This window comes from Bombina bombina, chromosome 7 (assembly GCF_027579735.1).
Source record: "Bombina bombina isolate aBomBom1 chromosome 7, aBomBom1.pri, whole genome shotgun sequence".
Lineage (NCBI taxonomy): Eukaryota > Metazoa > Chordata > Amphibia > Anura > Bombinatoridae > Bombina > Bombina bombina.
The window spans coordinates 575,041,961-575,063,877 of NC_069505.1; the positions used below are offsets into that span (position 1 = coordinate 575,041,961).

The 21,917-nt window shown below is 41.4% G+C and overlaps 1 protein-coding gene across 2 annotated transcripts in view; it reads left to right on the forward strand.

Moving 5' to 3' along the window:
* The first annotated feature begins 10,134 nt into the window (after positions 1-10,134).
* The window catches only part of FKBPL (FKBP prolyl isomerase like), a 39,475-nt gene continuing 27,692 nt past the window's right edge, over positions 10,135-21,917 (forward strand). Inside the window, exon 1 of one of the 2 annotated variants that reach the window (XM_053721989.1) lies at positions 10,135-10,230. The gene's annotated coding sequence lies outside the window, so the exon portion shown is untranslated. Of the gene's footprint in view, positions 10,231-11,860; positions 11,983-21,917 lie in introns of those variants that run through there. The other variant, XM_053721988.1, reaches the window with a different exon arrangement.

Genomic DNA, 21,917 nt, shown 5'->3' on the forward strand with positions numbered 1-21,917 from the left:
AATTAAGAAATGACCTGCAGCCAATCAGCATCAACAGTGCTGAGGTCATGAACTCTTTTACTGTGATCTCATGAGATTTCATAGTAAACTTCCTTAAACTGAATAGAAAAATAACACGAGTGCGCATGAGGCTCACTCCCTTGCCTGTCCTGGGACAGACATACTGATTTGCTGCTTAAAGTCCCTTTACAATGGGGTGTGAATACTTGGGGCATTTTGAGGTAAAATATCTTTCTTCTTTACATAGAGATGCTCAGATGATATTTTCTAGTTAGCTTTTTATAGCTATGCTGCATCACTTTCAAGGGTTTCATCATTTGGGTATCATGGCCCTTTAAATACAGCAGAATTAAATAATCACCCAATGCATAATAAAAATACAGTGTAAAACCACTTAGTCTGAATTTAAAATGAGTAGTAGATTTTTTTTTTCCCTGACAGATTTCAAAGTTAAAGGGACACTGAACCTAATGTTTTTCTTTTGTGATTTAGATAGAGCATGCAATTTTAAGCAACTTTCTAATTTATTCCTATTATCAATTTTTCTTCATTCTCTTGCTATCTTTATTTGAAAAAGAAGGCATCTAAGCTTTTTTGGGGGTTTGGACTCTAGACAGCACTTTTTTTTATTGGTGGATGAAATTATCCATCAATCAGCAAGGACAACCCAGGTTGTTCACCAAAAATTAGCCGGCATCTAAACTTACATTATTGCATTTCAAATAAAGACACCAAGAGAATGACGAACATTTGATAATAGGAGTAAATTAGAAAGTTGCTTAAAATTTCATGCTCTATCTGAATCACAAAATAAAAAAATTGGGTTCAGTGTCCCTTTAAGGGACAGTAAACACCAGAATTGTTGTTGTTTAAAAAGGTAGATAATCCCTTTATTACTTATTCCCCAATTTTGCATAACCAACAGTTATAATAATATTCTTTTTACCTCTGTAATTACCTTGTATCTATGCCTCTGCAAACGGCCCCCTTATTTCAGTTCTTTTGACAGACTTGCATTTTTAGCCAATCAGGGCTTGGTCCTTGAAGCTTCACGTGCCTGAGCTCAATGTTATCTATATGAAACACATGAACTAACGCCCTCTAGTGGTGAAAAACTGTCAAAATGCTTTCAGATTAGAGGCGGCCTTCAAGGTCTAAGAAATTAGCATATGAACCTCCTAGATGTAGCTTTCAACTAAGAATACCAAAAGAACAAAGCAAAATTGGTAATAAAAGTAAATTGGAAAGTTGTTTAAAATTACATGCCCTGCTTAAATCATGAAAGTTTTTTTTTTACTTGACTGTCCCTTTAGTTTCAGTTTTAGTTCCTCTGCATCATGTGACAGCCATCAGCCAATCACAAAATGCATATAAGTATATACTGTGAATTCTTGCACATGCTCGGTAGGAGCTGGTGTCTCAGAAAGTGTGCATATAAAATACTGCACATTTTGATAAATGAACTGAAAGTTGCTGAAAATTACATACTCTATCTAAATAGTGAAAGTTTAATTTTGTCTTTAGTGTCCCTTTAATCATGGATCGTACATATGTCCAAAGACACTTCATGTTATCTTTATGCATTATGCATAATTAAAGGGGTGTCAGCCTTAATCAATGCAGTTATACATTGTGCAGACATGGTTTAAGTTTAAGTAGTGGCATTTTATTGAATTCATGCTGTGGACTGTTTAATTTGCTTAAAGGGACATTAAACACTAAACAAATGCTAGATAGAATGACACATTCAAGGATTAGTCTGAGAATAATATGTAGTTGTAGTTTGTAAAGTTTCGTTTAAATGCTGTTTAAATTGTGACAAAATAAATGTAAAGTTGTAGAGTCTATAAAACAATGGGAGCTGCCATGTTGTAACTTAGGTTACCTTCTCTGCTGTGGCCAATTAGGGACAGTTATAAATAGGTCACTAGAGTGTGCAGCCAATGGCTGTGTGGAATATAACAGTGTTCTGCACTTCCATTTCTAACAGGAACTGAAAAGCTCACAATTTCAGAATTGAATTACAGAAAAGGGGGACAAAATAAATAAATAAATTATATAGCAGACATATATATAAACAATTTAATATTTTATATTACCATCTAAAAGTGTTTAATGTCCCTTTAAGTTAATGGGGTAAGCAATAACCCTTACCTTACATCTACCAAAAAAGGAAAGGCTAAATTGCTAATTCACTAGCACTGAGCTATTAAAACTTTGGAGAAGATTAGTCGGAAACTAGACTTTTTTCCCTTCCCCAAAGCTAATTTCTCAGAAATTAATCAAAAATCAACATTTAATACATTATCAATATTAATTTAAGGAACCTCCCCTGTGTTTTCCAATTCCTATGATATAATATAAAGACCATTATTTGAAATGCACACATCCCTCAATTCTTTAGTGAATATGTAAAGAAGTACATTTTTTCAGTATTTTTTTTACAAAAAGAAGGTACGTTTCCCTATCTATTCAGTATGTGGATTTTAAATCTTTCGTGAGGACCCGAAAGCAGAAATAGGCGGCTTCTCATGCTGTTTGACTCTTTTCGGAAGCGGATTTATTCTTGCCTAAGATCACAACAATAAAATCTGTGCAAATTCACATCTTAGTGTGAATAAATCCAACTACGGATCCTAATGCATATATCTACTATTACACTGAAAATTATATATATATATATATATATATATATATATATATATTTATAAATACAGAGATCTGAAGCTCATATACATAACGGTATTCAAGCATATGAAGAGACATATATGAACTTAGCATTAATGTTTACAATATTAGAATTGTAATATACCTGGATTTGTTTTAGTTTACAATAAAATTGCTCTAGAGGTTTAATGAGAAACAGAGAACGCATGGAACTATAATATGCTCTATCAATGTGAATGGCTTAGAAACCAATTACACTAGAAAGAAAATAATTTGAAGATAAATAATTCTAATTCTTCAACAGTTAAACTAGAGATAGTGTGGGGGGGGGGGGGGTTGAAGCAGATCTAGGGGACACTTTTCAGGGCCGTACTGGGAATAAAAAGCAGGCCTTGAAAATTTTGAGACCAGCCCTATTTTCCATTGAGTCAGTAGAATGCGCATGCCCCATTTTTCTCAAACAGGATTACTAGGATACTCCTTCCCCCAATATTGTTTATACAGAATTATTTTATATTAGTTTGTAATAAAAAGAAGTAACAGATTGTTGTTATGTAGGCACCCTACAACCCAATTGCATTCATTAATCACCCCTTTAAATTGTAGCTTTCCAGTCCCAGGTGCTGCAGCCCACCGGGAAATCTCCTAGTATCCTGATAGGCCAATCCGGCCTTGTCACTTTTGGACCCTTGATTACAAATAAACATACTGAGGGTTTAACCTGCACTTTTACATAATAGATATACTGAGTTCCAGCACTAGACAATTGCACTTATTAGTTAAATGACTGTGCTAACAAACAAAAGACAAAATCATTAAGAGTCTGAAATTGTGGTTTTAAACCTGCAAGTAGCAAACATGAGAAGAGGAAACTTCCAATTAGCAAAACAATTAATAGAGATTTACTATTGAATGATCCCAAGATAGGACTGTACAAGAGAACTGGCTTTAAACCCTGTCCTCAGACCTCTCCTCAACAGGCCAGGTTTTCAGGATTACCTTGGGTGAGAGCAGGTAAAATAACCATGCATACTAATCATCTATTATTATTTTTTTTTTTTCAAAACAGCTTTATTGGACAAAAATTCAATTTACAACTTGAATGTAACAATGAGTAGGAAAATGAAAAAGAAAAGAAAATTACGAGAAGTTCAGATACATAGTAAAATCCAAGTGTCTGTTTCGCCTATTGCTGTTGAGTTTTACATTTATAGACATCAGGTACTACAAAACATTATATAATTCCAAGTCAGAATATTACAGATTGCGATTTCTCCACAGGATTACACACGAAAATGAAAATAAGTCATATGCATCGTATGACTCACCAGGTTCGCAGGGCTCTATTGAGTTGGGGGGGGCGGGGTTTGGATTTGTGCTATGCTATTAGTGTATGACTCCCACAGTACCTTCATCTGAATGTACTTATCTACCCTTTTGCTTTTCATGTAGGCGTATTCTTCTAATTCTGATACATGATGCATCTTATGGTGCCACTGAACTAATGTGGGGACTTCACTATTCTTCCAGTTCCTTGCCACTAGGGATTTGAAACTGTTACTTGCTATATATAGTAAGCTCCTCTTGTATCCTGGGAATCTCACATAGGTGATGTTAAATAGCCATATAGTTGGGTCTACTGGTACCTCCATCTCCAACATAGCTGAAGATTCCTTAGCTATCCTCCCCCACATTGCCTGCAGAGGAGGGCATGTCCACCATATGTGTGTCATGTTCCCTGGAGTGGCCCCACACCTCCAACACCTGTCGTTGCTGGTTGTAAATATCTTGTGTATTCTTGTGGGTGTGAGATACCATCTCTGAATGATTTTAAGATTTAATTTTACCAGCTTGCTAGATGCTGAGGTTTTATTTATAGAGGCAAACATGCATATCCTGTCCTTGTGCGAGAGTTCAATGTTGAGCTCCCTCTCCCAGCTGTCTATATTATGTGGCGTGTTTGAGCTCGATTGTAAGATAGAATATGTAAGCGAGAGAGTTCTCCTAGTCGGAGTAGGTGATTTGCACAAGGCTTCAAATGGTGTAAGTGAGCGTAGAAGATTTCTTCTGTCATTATGTTTGTATATGTATGAGTGACACTGTCTCAACAAAAACCAATTCCCAAAAACAGTGTATCCTTCCTCTATTAACTCACTGGGGGATTTCAAACTTTGTTCATTTCCCAGGTGTAACATCATTATAGCTCTCTGGTTATTTATGGCTTGGCGATCTCTTAGAATTTTGGCTCCTGGTATGAAATCTGCATTGTCGGAAAGAGGAGTCACTGGGGAAAATCTTGAGGACACATGCGGGTATTCTACAATGATTTTGTCCCATGTCTTAATCGTTTCTAAGATTATTGCATTTTGCTCTGCCAGCACAGTGTTCCCAAGTGTGTCTGCTCAGATATATTGTGTTCTAGTTTTACCCAGGCCTTGTTATCGTAGTTTGTGAACCAATCTACCACCCTCTGCATGAAAACTGCTTGTCTGTATTTTTTAAGATGGGGGACCCCAAGCCCTCCGTTTTTAATATGTAGGAACATAAGTTTTTTGTTGATTCTGGCTTTGCGTTTGTCCCATACGTAGTCAAATATGTTGTTCTGTAAAGTCGTCAGGTAGTTCATTGGTAGTGGGATAGGCAAAGATTGTAGGAGGTATAGCAACCGTGGCAAAATGTTAATCTTGATCTCTACCTAACCAGGTAATATGTTGGGATCTCCATGAGGACAAATCATTAACGATAGTCCTCTGTAAAGATTTATAATTAAGTAGAAACATTTCCCGTATGGAGGGGGCTAGCATAATCCCCAGGTATTTTAAGCTAGATTTCTGTACCCTAAAAGAGCATACATCCTGTATATGTGCTGTAAGATTATCGTTGCTTTGAAAGACTAACATTTCAGATTTGTTTTTATTCACTAAGAAATTGGAAGCTAAGTGAAAGCGATCTAATTCTTGAAATAATTGGGGAATTGATACTAATTGGTTTGAAAGAAAAAATAGGATGTCATCCGCGTATAGCAGTGTCTTATGTACTGGGGTCTTTTATTAGAATCCCTGAAATGTCTGTGCTATACCTTATCTTTGATGCCAGGACCTCCACCACGCAGGCAAATAATAGGGGTGACAGGGGGCACCCCTGTCTAGTCCTGTTAGTAATGTGAAATATATTTGATAGGATACCATTTACTCTTACCCTTGCCGCTGGAGCCGAATAGAGAGCAAAAATCTTGGATATAAAAGAATCATCTATCCCAAATTTTTGGAGGGTCTGACGTAGGAATGCCCAACCGACGCGATCAAAAGCTTTCTCGAGACCACCACCATTGGTATATTGTGTGTCTGTATATAGTTAATTAAATGGGAAGCCCTAACCGTATTATCTTTCGCTTCCCGCGAGTGAATGAAGCCCACTTGGTCATTGGATATTATATGGGGTAGTATTAATTTGAGTCTGTTTGCTAACACCTTCGCATAAATTTTTATGTCCGCATTCAGCAGGGAGATGGGGCGGAAGTTTTCGGGTTTATTGGGAGGTTTACCCTGTTTTGGGAGAACTGTTATATGAGCCTCCAACCCTAACGGTGTAAAGGGCGAATAATCTGTTATATCATTGAAAAGGGATAGCATATAGGGGGTTAGTATATCTTTAATTTTTTTAAAATAATGATTAGTGAATCCGTCTGGGCCTGGGGCTTTGACGGGAGTTGGGTTATCACATTTTTAATTTCGTTATACGTAAATGGTTCTGAGAGTGTTTGGTTTTGCTCCGCGGATAGTTGTGGGAGGACTATATTTTTTAAGTAATCTCGAATATTTTTATCTTTGTCTGAGAGATGAACTTCCTCCCTATTTAAGTTATAGAGCTGTTCATAATATATCCTAAAGGATTCTGCTATCTGTTTATAATAAACAAAACAAAGAGATGCATACTTCTGAAGTGTTAGAATATAGTTCTTGTTAATCCTAATTTTCAGTTTCCTAGCTAATATAGGGCCACTTTTATTGTCCCCCTCGTAGTATTTTTGACTTAACTTGAATGCCCGCTGTTTGCATTCTTTGCCCAACAACAAGTTGACTTGAACTCTACATTCTACAATTTTTTGAAGAGTGTCTGCTTGTGCGGGGTGCTCCCTAAGTTGGCCTTCTAGTAGTGCTAGTGAGTTTAGGGTATCATTTAATAATGTATTAGCTTGTTTGGTTTGGTATGAGTGAATGCTGATTAGCTCTCCTCTGATGACTGTTTTGTGAGCATCCCACAATGTTCTACTATCTACAGCGGGTTGAGTGGAAGTATTGATAGAAAAGTATTCCCTGATGAATTTTTCAATCCGTTGAAAATGTATAGGGTCTTCAATAATGCTATCTTCCATTCTCCAGACATATTGTCGGCTAGGAATATGTGGCCAGTTAAATTCGCATCTAACTATAGAATGGTCAGACCAAGAATTAGGGAGGATCTTCAGACATGTGACCCAAGCTAGGCTTGTGACATCCACCATGAAATAATCAATGCGGGAGAGTCTATTATGTGGGTTGGAATAAAAGGTAAACTCCCTACTGTCCGGGTAGTGTATTCTCCACGCGTCATGTAGAGTCAGGTCTTTCATGTGTGTTTTGACAGAGTTGATAATCCTATGTGGGACAAAAGAAGTTTGATTGGAATTGTCCAGGTTAGGGTTCAGTGTTAAATTAAAGTGTCCCCCCCCCCCCCCCCATTATTACTGCTCCTTTTGACATATCTAGAACCAAATTGGACAGATGTTTGAAAAATACATCTTGTTTTGTGTTTGGAGCATACACGTTTATTAGAGTGACCATGGAATTGTATAGTTTGCCTATCAAGATGAGGTATCGCCCATGTTTGTCGGTGTGTTTCTTAATTAAAGTAAATGGTAGCTTTCTATTGATGAGGATGCCTACCCCATTTGTCTTAGTAGTGTTGGATGCATAATATGTAGGGCCAAATTTGTATTCGAAAGTTTTTGGTTCCCTCCCCCTCATGAAGTGGGTCTCCTGTATGAAAACCACGTCTCCCTTCTTTTGTTTAAAGTCCCTCAAGGCCAAATTTCGTTTATATTGGTTATTGAGGCCCTTTGTGTTGGCTGTGATAAAATTCAAATTACCTGTCCTTTGTGCCTGCATTCTACGGTACTATTAAACATATAAAATATGCAACAAAGAAAACCATTACCTGCGAGTCGATGCATGTGACAACCCCTGTGAGCGCGCTTTAGGTAGGAGAGACTCTGTGGGCTGTGCTGGCGTGTATGTAGAGAGAACCGCACTTGTGCCGGTATGGAAGCATAGGTGTGCTTGTATTCTGACATTAAGTGTAAACTAGTAAAAAAACAAAACAAAGAACAAAAACAACAAAAAACATACAAAAACATAACAATGCACATAACCTCTTGGTCAAACCCGCCAAATGAGGTATACACCGTATTGAGGAGTTTGCTCAATACCTATTCCTTTGTCACATTTACATTATATTGTTTTGAAACAGAGAATATAACAAATTATAAAAAACATTTGAGATCAACCCATGAGAACAAGGCTAAACCTTAACTGAATATACCAAACTAACTTCTCTTCCTGCTAACTTCCTCCTGTATTAAAGAAGGCTCTATATTACACTAAACAGGTCTTATAGTAATATGTTTCAAGGAACTTAACCTAACAGTCCTTGTATTTACTTTTGCCCCTAGTATATTACTATTGGGGGGGACGGAATATCCCCGGTGCCATTACCCTCAATGTCATTGCTGGAGCTTCATCAAGCTATCAAAAAGCTAGAGGCAAATGTCATGTGTTGGCTTTGTCCCCATTTAAGTTCAGATTAGCTGGAACCTTATGTTGCTTCCTTTTCGGGGAGACTTTCGTCCAGCTCTGAGGTGGACCTTTGGCATACTGGCATTGCTTAGATTATTCTGATCCCTCCGGCCGGACATCCGAAGGATGGGGTTGCTGGAAGGAAAGGCCCAGTGCCTCAGATAGGAGGGGTAAGTCTTTTTCATTTCTGTAGGTGATGGAGCGGCCTTCATGAGTCACGTTCAGGCTAAACGGGAATCCCCATCTATACCTGGTGTGCAGGACTTTAGTAATGTACCGAACCTCCTTTCTCTTTTGAACAATAGAAGGGCTTAAGTCCAGGTAAATCTGTAAGCTGTGATCCAGGTACTGGATAATAGGTGTTGAGCAAGCTGCTTGCCACACCTTATCCTTATCAGTGTAACGCAAGTATCGTAATATTATGTCCCTAGGGGGTGCATTCGGCGGAGGGGGGGGGCCTTAGCGCCCTATGTGTTCTATCCAGCTCCATATCTGGAGTCTGCTGGTCTTTCAACACAAACTTGAAAAGGCCCTGTAAATAACCAAGAATATCAGACTGTGACACTGACTCTGGGACCCCTCTGATCCTTAAATTGTTGCGACGCCCCCTATTGTCTAATTCTTCAACTTTGTCTTGTAGCGACTCTATTTGAGTATACTGAACATTTGTTTGAGTGGTAATATTATCAAATAGGGAGCTTATTGTATCTTGCGATTCCTCCACACATTCAACCCTCTGCCCTATTTCATTTATGTCCCTCTTCATATTTGCCAGATCTGAGGTAATAATATCCTTGAGAGCATCAAAATCTGCCTTTGTGGGCAGGTTTGCAATGTCTGCTTTAATCTGTGAGGCATAATCTGTAGGAAGATCAGTTATGATGGAAGGTGAAGAAGTAGTGTTGTTGGGTTGCTGGGAGAGGGTGTCTGTGTCTGTGCAGTTGTTAGCTGAACTCTGAAAGAAGCTGCTGACAGAAGTTGGCAATGGAGCCTGACTTTTAGTAACTTTCTCACCTTTTGATCTTGACTTAGCAGCCATTTTATTATTATGTAACGGTGTCTGTGACAATTGTAGGTTAGGGAGGAGAGAGTAGGGCCAAAAGAAGAAATAAACTGCCCAATATATCAAATCAGTCCTGTTTTCAGATCTCTAATCGTAACTTGCAGGACGCAGCAATTATATCAGTGGAGGCTCCTCCATTTGAGCACAATCGCACGTGCCCCCCTCAGAAGCCCAGAAGAAGCCCAGAAGATAGAAAGAAAAAACAGAAGAAAAAAAATATAATTTTTCCAATAGCCCCCTACTGTAAAAATTATATTTTTTTTTTTGTCCCCCAAAAAATTCAAACAGTTTGTTTAAGAAGGAAAATTTTTTTTTTTTATTTTTTATTCTATCATTTATACACTAACCGCACGTGCGGTAGCTAGATATATGGCAGTGTGCTATGCGCATCTTAAATTTGCAGCCTGCGCAGCTCCCAGCCTCCCCATCCCTATACTTTGTGTATCGCACACTTCAGACTGTGCGATCTGTGGGAGGTGTTATTCACAGAGAAAGGCAGCAGCCAGTGACAAAGTAGAGCATCATCACATGACTGTGAGTGATGACACTTGGCTGAAGCTGTAACTTTTTTAAGGTGAGGGGCGGGAGCGCGCTCAAGTGTGCTGTGGAGAGCTGGGGGTATGAGCGCTCTGTCGGCAAATGCAGAAAGTGGAAGGAAGGAAGGAGGTAAGTCATGGCTGTGCTGTGGAATATGTGCTGCGTCCCCTTACTTGTTGTTGTTCTACTAAGTCTGTCTCTTCCTCCTACCTGACGGATCATTTCTGAGCCTGTCAGGGAAAGTGTTGTGATCATGTACTTAAATGTGGGACCCACCCGGTAAACACTTCACCCTTGACATTTGAATTACCAATACCTAATAGAAAAAAAGACTCCGTAACATGCTGAACACAATTTAACTCCCTGGCTGCCAGAAAGGACTGCAGTTTATTCCTAAGCAGTGTATTGCAGCCCTTTTTGGTAGCCATGGGGTTAAATTGTGAATCAGTGTTTTCCTATGCATGCTGCAGGGCAGGAGGTCATGAGGGAGAGGACAGCTCCAGTTTAAATTTACAACTCTGTCTTCTGCACGGCACTTGAAGCAGCAACTATGTGATAGAGGTCAGTCTGTGAGTTAGTTGCTAAAGTTTTATGCTCTAAAATACTTAATATACTGTATGTACTGTGGCACAAAGAAGGTTAGCTCAGCCTCAGCTCAGATTATTAATACACTACCACTGCTGTATGTTATGAACATTTAAATGAGCTGGACTGGAACTCAAGTTTAGAATAAGAAAAAGTCCCAAGAGTATTGTAAAAATAATATTACCATGCATGTGACTGTCCCTGCATATATAAGTGTATGTCTGCTTATATCTGTGTGTGCCTGTGTGCATGTGTTGGTGCCTATCTGTGTGTGTGTATCTCTGCATGAATGTATGTGTGTATCTGTGTATGTATAAGTTTGTGCATCTCTGTGTAACTATGTATGTATGTGTGTATCTCTATGTATGTATGTCAGTGGATCCCCTTATAGTAGGTATAACAATGATACCTATATAAATTAAATGCCCCTTTACTTTAGTGTCAGACAGTGTGTGTATTAAACATTATTAAAAAGTGTATTCTGCTTGTCTCTGGGTGTATATATATATATACTGGGTACTTGAGTCCTGTCACTGGGGCAGTATAAGGACATATATATATATATATATTTATAAAGTCCTTATACTGCCCCAGTGACAGGACTCAAGTACCCAGTATATATATATATATATATATATATATATAGTAACTGCAGGGTGTATGTGTGTATGTGGTGCTCTTGTCTTTCAGGTTAGTTATGTACATACAACACACAGTAATACACATAACACACTGCCCTCACCTTGTACAAGAATGTGTTAAGGTAACTGGCATAGTGTGTGTGTGTGTATGTATGTATGTGTGTGTATGTATATATATATATATATATATATATATATATGTGTGTATATATATATATATATATATATATATATATATACACACATACACACACAATAAAATGGGCGGGGCCATCTGAGGGGCGGGGCTAGTGCTCCCCCATCTTCAAAAGTCACCAGCCGCCACTGAATTATATCAGTAGTGGTTATATGCCCCAGGTCTCCATTGCTATTTGTGTCTAGTATCAGGGCATGTTATGTTGACTTCCCCTTTAAATACCTGCAGCACTTGTACTGTATCAACGATTAGCCCCTTATTGCTCTGATATGCTTGTTTCGGATTGTGTAAACATTTCAGTCCCCACTTATCTAACTGTGCGCTTGTACCTCATATTTATGCTCCTTTTCCAGAGGATCATCTCTCTTCAAGCCACGTGGGCTATAATGGCGTCGAGTAGGAGACGGTGAGGATAAGTGAAGGACTTGCCGCGTCCCGGTCTGTAAGCCGCCTCTGTGTGTGAGTCTAGTGTCTCTTCTTGCGGTCATGTAGCTTTAGAGGTGATCTGGTGGTCGCAGCAGGCTGAGCTCGGTCTTGCGCTGTATTTTACATGCGCTTGCAGGCCTAGACTTGTGTATAGAAAACCTCCGGTGATGTTGTCTCCTTGATCCCGGAGTAGTACTTTCACCCAGGCATGTGCGACCAGTTTATAGATATTGGGCTGCACAATAATAGGACGTTGTGCTCTGTTTCGCCTTATTTTCATACAAAGGAATGGTATCTGTGGAGCTTTAATCACCAGCAGCTATTCCACTGCGTGGCCAGGCTCCGCCCCTAATCAGCTGATTATTTTACCTGTGCTCCAGTTCAGATATCCTCAAAATCTGACCTATTAGGGAAGCCTGAGGACAGGTTTGAAAACCAGTGTACTAGAGGTATTTTTCTAGAAGCCTAATTCCCTTTCATGCCTGGGACAAGTGTTTAACAAAAGAATGAAGTTCAGATGTAAACACTTGCTTGAAAAACTAAATCACAGGATTCCAAGGCCTAGGCCCGCCCTCAATCCGATAAGCATTTTCTTTAAAGGAATAGTCTAGTCAAAATTAAGGTTTCGTGTTTCAGATAGAGCAGCAATTTTAAGAAACTATCTAACTGACTCCTATTATCATTTTTTCTTTGTTCTTTTGGTATCTTTATTTGAAAAAAACAAGAATGTAAGCTTAGGAGCCAGCCCATTTTTGGTTCAGCACCTGGGTAGTGCTTTCTGATTGGTGTCTAAATGTAGCCACCATTCAGGAAGCGCAACCCAGGTGCCAAACCAAAAATGGGCTGGCTCCTAAGCTTACAATCAAAAAAAGATACGGAGAGAACAAAGCAAAATTGATAATAGGAGTAAATTAGAAAGTTGCTAAAAATTGCTGCTCTATCTGAATCATGAAAATTTAATTTTGACTAGACTATTCCTTTAAGCAGGAGGCTTCCGGACACTGAATAACGTAGGACTTTCCATGCTGTCCTAAGGGCGTTAAAGCCTAGTGCTGTTAGGACGGCATGGAACATCGTAAGGGCGTGAAGAGGTTAAGGTGTTAATACATAGTAAGTATATGGAAACTGTAAATAGCCCTGCGCAATTAGGTTAAAAAAAATATGTACGCGGCATAAAACTAACCAGACATAAACATTGTTAAAAAACTGTTGCTATATATTGTTGCAGACACGTGCACGCTCCTAAACTTACCTTCCTGCTGCATTTTTTTCTAATCACCACTAGAGGTCGCTAAACCAGTTGTAACTGGAAAAACAACCAGGAAAAAGAAAGCTCTGCACAGAAATCAAGAAAGTATTTTTCTTAGTGCTATAGTGTTTGTTAGGGGTGTTTGCTTAACTAAACATCAACTCCCTCTTGTTTATGAATATATGTATGTATGAGTCTGTATGTGGATATGTTTATGTATGTGTCCATGTGTTTGTGTGTGAATGTGTGTATTGACCTCTTGAGTCGTCAATAACCGGCTTACCCTTAACTGACCACTTCACCCACACCTAACATATTACACCTTTGTAAATAAGAAACAAAACAACATCCTTGGTATAAAAAACTGGCCGCAGCTCCTTTATTAAAACATATAAATAAATACCTTTTAAATATTTAAATAACCATTTTTTAATATGTGCAAATAACATATTGCAACAACAAGATCAAGCGGTGCTAGTTCAAATATTGTATTTACCCATATGGCCGTCAAATCCCTGGACACAACCTTATTAAGGACTGAGTCCGTTACCCTCTTTAAAGCCTGACTCCAAGAGAACCCCTTATCCCTTGAGACGTTTATTCCAAGCATTCCACCCCGTGGGAATACAAATGTAGTTAACACCTTCCATTTCCAATTGGCCATAACCCGCTGTCTTGCAGCGAACTAGCACCCCCGCCAACGACTGTTCTGATCCAGATCAGACCAGTCCCGCCAAAACCCCAACATTACTGAAAGCCTCCTTGAAATCAAGGAGGAAGAGCTGCAGGCCGAACCCCTTTTAGATGCACACCAGCAGGAAGATAAAACTCCCTTCTTCCAACATCCTCCAAATCATAATGATGAATAACCTATCCCCCAAGCCTTCAAACAAAAGACCCAATCAATTTATTGACCTTACGCCTACTCTTATCCAGCTTGACAGGATCTTAAGCCACCCTCCACACCAGGCGTGGAACCATATCAGACCACATAACCTTCAGGGACGGATACAAATCCGACAGCCTCCCCAGGTCCCCCTTAATCATCTGCACCAAATCCCTCTGAGGCATGAAACCCAAATCATTCCCCCCAACATGGACCACCAAAACTTCAGGGTGCGGATACCGTTTACAGTAATCCACAATCATTGCCAGCAACCGATCCCAACGGAGACCACGCACCCCGAACCACCGCACATCCCAATCAGATCTGGAAAGACCTAACTGCAGACCATCGACCCTCTGTGAAGCTGCCCTCCTAGCCCAATAAATGAACGAGTGGCCAAAAATCCACAGTCTTTTAAAACCTACAATCCAAAAAACAAGAGAAACATAACATCTCAAACCCTCAGGTCTGGACGAACATACAATTGATAACATCGGGATCCCCACCTACCAATATTCTTAACCACACTCTCATGGAGTCCTAAAGCCGACGCCTCCGTAGCCCCAATCCTAAAGGAATGGGACCCAAAATCCTTAGGGGACAAACCCAAGCACCCTAACGCTTTGGACAAAACAGCCTGAAATTGAAAGTGAGACAAAGCACTGCCATCTAAATGCAACAACAACAAACCCCTGAGCAAAGGCCGACAGTGCAAATAGTCCCCCAAAGAAACCCAAGGACAAAGTTCCAACCCACTAGGAAACAAAACAATTACCCTTCCCTTACCCACCTGATCAGTTTTACTACGTCTCAGGAAAAGCTCTACTCTAGACTCAGACCAAACAACTTCCGAGACACCCAAACCACCAAAAGACCACATGTTCCTACTCACCAGTTCCGAGATACGAAATGCCCCGAAAAAAGCACAACACAAAGCCAAACGGTAAAGACAAACCTCAAACGCAGAAGAACAAACATCCGGCAAAGACCTGCAAATATGCGACAACAGCGCAAAAGTAATAGGTCTCCTATGATCCAAGGACCCACCACCTCTTTTCATACCCTTCAAAACCTGGTGAACGCAAACGTTTTTTGGAATATCCTCCAGGCCCAACAACTTAAAGCGGAAAGCCATAGCCGCTAACCTCTTGTCCATCCCAGAAGGGGAAACACCACAACACCTCCAAGATCACATCCATTCCAACAAACAGTCAAGAACCTCAGGAGAGCCCTCCCTAATACCACGCTCTGACAATATGACCGCCCATTCATGCCAGACTCTTTCATAAGATGCCCAAGTACCTGGAGCCAAATAATTCATCACCACTCGAGCCAGTCCTCCATTCCAAGCCTCCATAGATGGGTGGGTAATTGGCACCTGAACTGATCTGCCCCTGGATCAAACTCCCGAAACCTGCGCCACTGGAAATGAGAGAGATAATTAGCTATAGCATTATCTACACCAGGAATATGTTTTGCCCGTACCAAAACATTCATCCTCAAACACTTCAACACCAATAAGCGCAACAGTCGCAACACCTGCCGCGAGGAAGAGGACAAGGTATTCAGAGCAGAAACAACCCCCATGTTATCTGTAAAGAACACCACAGACCTATTAACCAGAGAGTTTTCCCACACAAAGAGGGACACCACAATCGGGAACAATTCAAGAAAAACAAGGTTACGAACCAGCTCACCATCAAACCACGAACCTGGCCTAGCAGCGGAACACCAATGCCCCCGAAAATAAGCTCCGAAACCATGACCTCCAGCAGCATCAGTCACTAAACCCAATTCATCATTAGAAATTCGAACCTCCTGGATCAAGCTAGACCCATTAAAATCCGAAAGAAAAAGCTTCCACACTACCAAGTCATCTTTTAAGTCACGAGACAATCGCACAAAATGATGCGGCTGCCTAACCTCAGCTGTGGCCAACGATAGCCGTCGGCAGAAAACTCTACCGATCAGTATGATACGACAGGCAAAATTAAATTTGCCCAGTAAAGACTGGAGGTCCCGCAACATCACCTTTTTCAAAAGCAAGAACCTGCACTTTATCAATCGGGAGCCGGCACTCCATGTGCTCTGAATCTATGGTAATACCATGAAAACTGAGGACCGTCACCGGACACTCTGACTTCTCCCGCGCTATGGGAACACCAAAATCAGCCGCCACAAGATAACACACGTCCCTTATGTGCCTACATGTCTGAGACCCAGCCGAGCCTACAAACAGAAAGTCGTCAAGATAATGCACGATCGCGTCACATCCCGACCAAACCCGAACTACCCATTCCAGAAAAGTGCTGAAACACTCAAATAAGGAACAGGAGATGGAACAGCCCATAGGCAAGCAAAGATCCACAAAATAAGAACCGTCAACACAGCAACCAAGCAAATGCTGAGAGGAAGGATGAACTGGCAATAACCGAAACGATGCTTCAATATCAATTTTTGCTAGCAAAGCAGACCTACCCGCCGCCCTAACCAGACTAACAGCCTGATCAAAAGAGGCGTACTTAACTGAAGCCAATTCATCAGGAATCCCATCATTAACTGACCCAAATTTTGGGAAGGATAAATGATGGATCAAGCGAAACTTCCCCTGCTGCCGCTTCGGAACAACACCCAAAGGCGAAATTTGCAAATCGGGCAATGGAGGCTCAGAAAAGGGACCGGCCATGCGGCCCAAAGCAACCACCTTCCAAAGTTTCTCATTTACCACCTCAGGCCACTGACGAGCCGACTTCAAATTGCCACGAAAAACACACTGACTACCTTGAGAAGGTATAACAAAGCCAAAGCTGAAGCAGTGTAGCAACAAAGCTGCCTTTTCCCTACAACCCCGTACCCGAGCGTACTTGACGAGCCACGGCTCCATCGCGCCGACCCTCACTGGGGATACCCCCTTTGTCAGTTGACGCCAAACTCCCACCGGACTTTCTTTTTCGGAAACACTTGAAAAAGGGGTGGGAACCCCCACATCCCGAGCACTCATGCTGGAATTTACACGTCGCACCCCACTTACAAAACTTCTCATTAAAGGCAAAACAATAGCCCTTTTTTCCACTAGCCGTAGGCCCCTCAGAGGGTTGACCGCCGGCTCCAGCTCGAAAGGGCTGAGTAGCCCTAAGCGGAGTCATGATCTTCAGCCACAAACCCATATCCCGATCATCCCACCACATAGCGGGCTTAACCGATAAACGTTGCTGAAATTGTTCATCGTAAGCCCACCAGGTCATTCCCCCATAAGTTCTCTGAGCAGCCGCAATTTCGTCCAGGTAGCAAAATAACGCCGCACCCTGCTCGGGAAACTTCCCTGACATGACACTAGCATAAATCATAAAAGCCTGGAACCAATTCGTAAACGTCTTCGGCAACTTCCGATAACGTTTCTTACGCTCCTCCTCCTCTTTCCTAACCAAGTCTTTCTTCGAATCCTCAGGGATTTCAAAAGACTGGTCAAGGGAGAACCCTCTGGAGGTAACCAAACCCTTGCCACCGCCGGACGCACTGGTACTCCCTTCCCCTCCAGCTGCGACAACAATTCCCGTAATCCAGCCAACAAAGACTCCGACACAGTCTCACCACTAGACACTCCCCCACATTCAACAACAGACTTCCCACCCCCAGCAGACTCAATTTCTATCTCACCTGAACTAGCCTCTGCTAACGGCCAAACTCCGACGACGACGCTATCTCCCAGTAGTCTCGACTGGAGCCCGCTCCTGCGCTGCTCCGTAGCTGTGCCTTCTGCCACCGAAGTCCCGGCAACCACGCCCTGTACATTTGACTCAACCTGGGGCGGCCGCCGTATCACGTTCTGCAAAGAGGGAACACGTGAAACTACATTCAAGAGCAAATAACCACCCATACCCCCTAGATTGGCCAACCCTGCCAACTGCAGCAATCCCTCTACCTCTTTTTGGGGCCGTCACCCTAAGGCCCCCTGACCCAAACACATCAGATCCCGGCCTTCTACGTGATCTCCCTCTACCCGCACTAAAAGGACCCCCAGGCCCATGTGGCCGTCTGTCAAGTGACCAGGCACCCCTAGAAGATGCCGTAGATGTCAACCCCACCCCATGCACATGCCCCTCAACACCTCCACTGTCAAAACCCACCTGACCTGAGGAACCAGGACCCCCAGTCCAAGGGACTCCATCATCCGGCTCCAGGCTAATGGATTCTGTCCAAGAACTGTGCAGGCCGAAGGAGTCAACCTCCCGGCTGTCGACACCCTCCGTAGCATCACGAGAAAGGCCAGCAGGATCCAGAGGCCGTTCGCCCCGCTGTTCAATGTCTGCAAAAGAAACAGATGCATGTGACAAATGACCCCCCTCTCCCAACCCTAGGACCCCGAACCCCCCTTCCCAAAGCAACAGGGGTGGCCCCACCCCCGCGTGAATAAAAACTTGCATACCCCAGACCAGAGGAGTGAACAATGGACCTAGCACTATGGGCTTCAGGAGAGGGAGGAACATAATCTTCACCAGAGGAGGGGGACAAATATAAATCCAAGCCACCCCCCAAGGGAGGGGACTCCTCCCATACCTCCCTGAACATCTCCTCCAACTCTCCCTCAGAATATATTTCTTCATCATCCCCCCAGAACCCTGGCCCTGTTCCCTGACAGATCCCTCAACATAAACCTGTCCCTCATCTGGGGCAGTAGAACTGCCCGTATTACCAGGATTCCCCCCAGAGGCCCTATCTGCAGCCCGGCCTCTAACCCCACTGGATCCCCCAACATTCCCCTGGCCCTCATGCGTGGCCGAAAGTTGAATATGGCCATCCTGATACCCAGATCCCGCCCCATACCCCTTGCCCTCATGTGTGGCCGAAGAAACCATATACCCCCCATATGCCCCTTCTACTACCATATTCTAGCCCACCTCTGTGGCTGCAAAAGTGACAGGCCCCACCTGAGACCCAGAAAAGCAGAAAAACAGCAGCACCTTCTTAATGCAGAAAAACTTCCTTTATTGATGGAACATCATGGCAGACAAGAAAGATACAACGTTTCAGTCACAAACTGACCTTAAACATGATTAAGGTCAGTTTGTGACCGAAAAGTTGTATCTTTCTTGTCTGCCATGATGTTCCATCAATAAAGGAAGTTTTTCTGCATTAAGAAGGTGCTGCCGTTTTTCTGCTTTTCTGGGATTTACATCAGGGACTATTGCAGGGTCCCTTCAGCGTGCATCTATTTGCTTGGGTACAAGTGCTGGGCCTCTACACTGAATGTAACCCACCTGAGACCCCCCACAGGCCTTATCTCCCGCGGCCATCCCACCCACTACACATATCCCAGCCAAACCAACAGGCCCGGACGAGCCGTCACCCTGCGCCTGTGTATGCCACACAACACCTCTTGCCACCGCAGGCCCTACCCAGCCATGAGCGCCAGACCCCTTTGGCAACTTACCAGTAGAAACCAGGAGGGAAGCGCACAACTCCGGATCACTGATGGACTCAAAACGGCCAGGCCCTGCCTCCGCTGGAACCGGACGACTCACCGCTGCCAAAGACCCAGCTGAAGACGAACTCCGACGGCCTGGAACAGAGACTCCTTTCTTCACTCAAGACGACCAACCAGCAGGCTCCGGACTCAACCGGATAAGAGGAGGAGACTTCCTAGAAAACCTGGGCCTCACCGCCGCAGCATCCGCCACCAGAACCGGATCACCAAATATGGACTGGAACTGCTCCTCTAACCAGGTAGGTCCTTTCTCCACAGCAGCCTCCTGGATGCTGCCCAACAGCTCCTCAACAGAAGCCATTGCTTAAAAGGCCAGAGCGGGGAAAGATGCCAGACCAAATGTCGAGATGCTTCTCCTAAAATTTTTCTTAACAATCTGGCTATTTTCCCACCCTGGCCCCTTAAGTAATGCTTTCCCTTGCTCCTCCCACTTCCTCCTTACCATACAAAAAAAAGCCTTATTCCTCCGCAGGTCAAAGGCCCCTGCCGTCTAGACTGCATCCGCCTCTAGGGGCCCCATGTATATGCATGTGTATATATATATGCATGTTTGTGTGTATGTATAGATGTGTATGTATGTGTGCATGTGTTTGTGTGTATATGTGTCTATGTATATGTATGTTTGTGTGTATGTGGATATATGTAAATGTATGTGTACATGTGTTTGTGTGTGTATATATATATATATATATATATATATATGTGTGTGTGTGTGTAAAATATATATATTATAAGTATATATATATATATATTGCTCATTAGCTACACTCTAGAAGGGGTGCTCTTCAAATAAGGGGGGCACTACAATTAACATTGCCCCGGGGCACAGTGAGTTCTAATTATCATGTAAGTAGGAGCTCTGCCCTACCCTGTTTGTGAACAAAACTGAGGAACCTGGAGCAGCCATGAAGCCTAGTCTAAAGATCATAATACATGTTTGTATGAACATTGTTTTTTTCTTTCTATCAGAATAGATCTTCAGTGAGTATTGGGTTGACCAATAACTTTGTCATCCCTTGTAGATATAAAATGAAAAGAAAACATTCACTAAAGGATATAAGAGAAATACAGGAAATCTCAATACAGGAAAACTTTTCAATACAGGAAAATCTCAATACAGGAAAATGATTTAGACAGAACATAGAATTTTAAAAATGTTTTTCTTTGTATATCCTTTTTCTTTGAAAGCAATCTTACACTGTGCTCTTAAAAAACTCCCGGCTAATATAGATTGCTTAATATCCATTAAAAACATCATTATAGCCTGGTATAAATTATGTATCATACTTGATAATATGGGTCCATATTATTCAGAATATCTACCTATTATTGGTAATCCAAGCTTTACACCAGGAATTTATCAAGATATCTTTAGAAAATGGTCAGATAAAGGGTTGAAATTTATCTATCAAGTAGTAGTTAATAATATGTGTATGGCTTCCTTTGAAACCCTTTCACAGCAATTTGATCTGCCTAGAACTAGCTTTTTGCCTATCTGCAACTAAGACATTATATAGAGGATATGAGAAGGCACAGGAATCAATTCAAGGAATGGACAGATATTAAAATATATATACATCAATACATAGCAGGCGTTCCTTCTATTTCACTGTTATATGATATTGTACTAGCTAAGCAAAGCCTGATCTCTTTCAATAAAACCTATGATAAATGGAAATTTAATTTTCCTAATTTAGATCTACCAAGAATGAATGCAAGTTTATTGATTATAAGAAAACTAGCTATATCTACGAGCTGGAAAGAATCTCATATTAAACTTATTAATATTTTTTATATAACCCCGGCACGGTTAGCCAAAATGTTCCCATGTATGGGAGAAGGTTGTTTTCTGGATAAATAAACTTTATAAGATAAATATATATTTTACCATGGAAACGGTTATGCTTTTAAAAACGCATACAATTGATCTAGGAATACAAGATAGAATATTAAATACGCTTATATTACTGGTAAGACATCTGATAGTTACAAATTGGAAATCTATAGCTGCACCCTCATTATCTAGAATAATTAAAGAAATTCAAAATCAAATTATATTTGAATCTTTTCATATGAAGAGCGTTAAAGAACATAAAATAAAAAGATTCATATTAGGTTGGTTACCTATAATTAAAACATATACACCACAGATTCAGAAACAAATACTGTATCCTTTTTTAAGCTCTGAGACATTTGCAGAGCTAGTTATATTAGACATATTTCCAGCAAGTTGGTACTCATCTTATAGAGAAGTTTAATATTCTAGCTGATGATGTACGAAAAAATAGAGAGAAAGGGATTCTGAAGTATTATGGCCATATGCGTAATATGGAGACCCTAGGGTAATG